Raw genomic sequence first — 4,076 nt, forward strand, 5'->3', positions numbered from 1 at the left:
TGAATGTACTTTTTTTCAGACTGCAATAGTATTTAATGGTCAGAAACAGTTGTATGGTGTTACAATCAGCCACAGAAACTGTGCTGTAGGATGGGGACCCAATTCTTCCCACACCGGTGGCAAAGCAGTACTGGACATGAGCTGGCACGTGGCGGGGCCCATGTCCTTATCTCCAGGGCCTGTGGGGAGACCACTATCTAATATCCCCTGGCAACCACTCTAGTCATCAGAAGAGGGTTGTAAACCCCACATGCCAGAAGAACCCCTTGTCTCAGTGTCAAATGGGATGGGGATGTGAGAGTTATAATTACAGGGAAACTATGTAAGCTGTTAACAGAGTTCAAAGGGGTAGGTAGGTATTACCCCTGTTGTCCATCTCCCAGAGAGGCTCACTTTCCCAGTTTCTTCATCCATTCATCAACGTTGGCAACAGCCCCCTTGGCTGTGGACAGGTTTTCACACATGGTTGTCTGCACCTGGTCAGGGAGAAGTAGCAATCACCTGCTGTGTGGTGTCCACGTGTGTCAGGAGCTGACTGAAGTGCACGGCTGGCTCATGAAGCTGCTTGGCGATGACAAGTCTCTGCACCAGCTCAGCACAGGTGGAGGAGATGGGGCTCCAGTGCTGTATGGTTTCATATATTGGGGGGACCCCCCAAAACCCGAATTTATTTATAAAAAATAGTGTATTTATTCTTATATGTTTAAACTTCAGTTACCTTCAAAGTACTCTCCATTTGATGCAATAGACCTATTGAGATATTTTTTTCCACTGCTCAGAACAGTGTTTGAACTTGTCAAATTTGATGTCTTTTAGTGCTTCTGCTGGTTTTTGTTTCACCTCTTCCACACCAGCAAAATATTTTCGTTTGAGGACTTTTTTGTCTGGGGAAACAAAAAAACAAACAAAAAGTCATTCAGGATGAGATTGGGTGAATAGGAAGGGTGGGACATGGGGGTCATGCTGTTTTTGGTAAAAAACTGCCGAACAGACACTCAGCCCAATAGTATGGGCAGGTGCGCTTGTAAATCACCCATCATAAAATGGGCAAACATGTTGAAGGAATCTTAAAAAAAATAATTCACTGAAGCAGAACACAGCCTCTCACAACCATACCAGCTGATACAGAAGGATTTCTAGAACATTCACCTAACAGGTGAAGCCTGTACCACCCTCCAGAAGATAATTCCATTCTTTTGCATCCCCCCTCATAGCTGGTGCAACTTGCTTTGCATATCTGCATCCTGTACAGAAGCTTTATGCTTGGCAATCTCATTCACCTTTCCCAGGACACTCTGTAGCCGAGGCTCCACTTGGTCCAAAACTCCAAGGTTCTGGGTGCTCAGCTTTGCTCACAACAAACAGCTCTACAGTCTCTGTAAGGCAGGCTTCCTGTAGACCTGCAGAAAGCAGGTTCTGAGCATCCTGATCACAGTGTAAATCAAGTTCTGCAGTTTGGGCAGCTTAAGAGATCTTGTCCTGCTCAGGCCAAGAATGTAGTTCATAAGTGACAAAGCTGCTGTCTGGGAGAGGGGGTTCCCACTTGTGATCTTTCCCCCTGAACAAGCCCCTTTGCTGTTCTTTGTTTCTTTCAGCTACAGTAGTAGGTGCTTAGCCAGAGCTCCATCAGGGTCAGTGAGGCTGATCACTGCATGTGATCCCAGTAGCTTCTCCAGGTGGGAAGCAACCAGTTGCTGCTTCAGGGCTGCCAACTGTTCAGCCAGCACCATAGAGGTCAGCTTCTCCCCAGTGGTTGACTCCTTCACTCTTGTCTTGATTTTCTCAACTTCAGTGGTCAGCTCTTGGACCTCATGCGGTAGTCTCCGGGTGTCTCCTTCACTCCCAGAACCTCTCCAAGCATCTGCTCTTCTCCAGATTCATATCATTCCCTCTTGGTTTTTCCAATCAAGTCCCTTTGTCCCCACTCTCTTGTCTTTGAACTTGTCTTAGGCAGCATTAGAATTGACAATGATGTGTTCCACACTTGTGCTTGTCAGTTCCTCCACATCACACTCCATCTGCTTGGTCATCCTCAGGTAGGTCATTGTTTTCATGAACCTCTGGCTGGTTCTTGACAATGCCAAGAAGATGGGCATATTTAGGGTCCACCATGGTGATGGTGAGGCAAGGCTGAGGGGCCAGTGTCTGGGTAGGAGAGAGGCTGGGTCTGGGTCCTGGGCTATGGTGGTAGCAAAGGGAGTGGCCTTTATTTGTATTTTCTTCTAAGATTTTAACATTTAAATCTGCTACATTTCAATCTTTAATTCATCTGAAATTGGCTGTTACGTATGGGGTGGGACAGAGAACCAATTCATTTGTTTTTGTATGACTAAGCAATTGTCCAGCATTGTTTTTCAGGTAATGTTTCTACTCCCCAGCCGTCTGTATTTCCTCCTTGCCTTTCATATGTATGCTCTCTTTCTGGTATGCATTGTATTCTTTTGGTCAATAGGTTTATCTTTGCTGATACTACACAGTGTTAATTATTTTACCTTTATACTAAGTTTGGTTGAACATATTTTTTAAAATTTAAGAGTATTTTGTCTGTGTCCATGAGTTTGTTCTCTTTTTGGCTCAACCCCTTCACCCCCCACAACACCAACCTCCAGCTCCCTCCAGAGCTGTCAGCCTGCTCTCTATCTATGAGTCTGTCTCAATTTTGCTTGTTAATTCATTCTGCTCATTAGATTCCACATAGGAGTAAAATCCTATGGTATTTGTCTTTCTCTGACTGGCCTACTTCACTTGTGGTGATTGGGAGGGATGGTGGGAGGTGGAAGAAGGTATAAGGGGGATAAATGGTAATGAAAAAATACAATAAAAATAAACTTAAAAAATAAAATAAGAGCATTTTGGCTGTTCTTGGGCCTTTGGCTTTCTATCGTACATATTGAAATTATTTTAGAAACAGCTTAATTTCCTCAAAATGTTATTAGGACTTTGGTTTTTGTAAGGCAAAATGAAGGCAGCCCTGGCTGGTGTGGCTCAGTGGATTGAGTGCTGGCCTGCGAACCAAAGGGTCACCAGTTTGATTCCCAGTCAGGGCACATGCCTGGGTTGCAGACCAGGTCCCCAGTTCGGGGTACATGAGAGACAGGCACATAATGACATTTCTCTCCCTCTCTTTCTCCCTCCCTTCCCCTCTCTCTAAAAATAAATAAATAAAATCTTAAAAAAGAAAAAGTAAAGGTAATGCTACTTTGATCATAGCCCAAGGTTTAAGGTCCTTGCTCCTGTCAACACCTGGCCCTCTTAGATTTCTGAGCCCTGTCCCAGAGTGTGAGAGGGCAGTACTGGCGGTCCCAGGGGCCTTCCACTCCTGCCTCTATGAACATCACCCAGCTAACACTGTTCCGGCAAGTCAAATGTAGGTGTTGTTTGGCCATTTGCCCTTTTGTGCAGGACCCTGTAAATCTGCCACAATGTACTTATCAACTGTCTCAGTAATGGATGGCCAGGTTGCCTCCCGCTGCTGGTACTACAAACCATGTTGCTGCCTTTGTTTATGTATACTTATCAACTTTAAATTTTTATGAGAACATGGGATATACACCCAGGAAGGCTATTGTGTCGTAGGTTGTACAGATATTTGATCTGCTTCAATACCGCCAGGCTTTTCTCTAGAACAGCTGTACCAGTTTACACGTCTATATACCATGTCTGGGGAATTATGGCTTTGGCATTACACGGAGCCTTTTTTCCCTCACGTAATTCCTAAACATTTTTCAGTGAGCATGCCTTCATTTTATAATCATAATCATAAAACTATTTCTCCAAAAGCAATCCCCCCAACACACACACACACACACACACACACACACACACACACACACAACCTTACTGAAAATAATTTTTTAACCCCGATCTTTTCTCTTAAACCACGAAATAGTCTTTTTTCTGGTGGCAATGCACATATGGCGCTACTTTGTCCCAGCAAATCTCAGTTCATGTGCCTTCTGTCCCCTCCATAAGCAAAGAAGCACCCCATACTCAATTGTGGTGAAATTTTGTCCAGTTTACAAAACTCTGCTACTAAGTCAGCAAAATGGAAAAGTATGCTTGCGTTTGATAAATAT

At 44.2% G+C, this 4,076-nt stretch overlaps 1 pseudogene; it reads right to left on the reverse strand.

Annotated features, from left to right (window-relative positions):
- Positions 1–389: 389 nt before the first annotated feature.
- LOC150012641 (dynactin subunit 2-like) lies at positions 390–2,112 on the reverse strand (annotated as a pseudogene).
- Between the last annotated feature and the right edge of the window lie 1,964 nt (positions 2,113–4,076).

The sequence above is a fragment of the Furipterus horrens genome, unplaced genomic scaffold (assembly GCF_987537825.1).
Source record: "Furipterus horrens unplaced genomic scaffold, mFurHor1.1.pri manual_scaffold_4, whole genome shotgun sequence".
Classification (NCBI taxonomy): Eukaryota; Metazoa; Chordata; class Mammalia; order Chiroptera; family Furipteridae; genus Furipterus; species Furipterus horrens.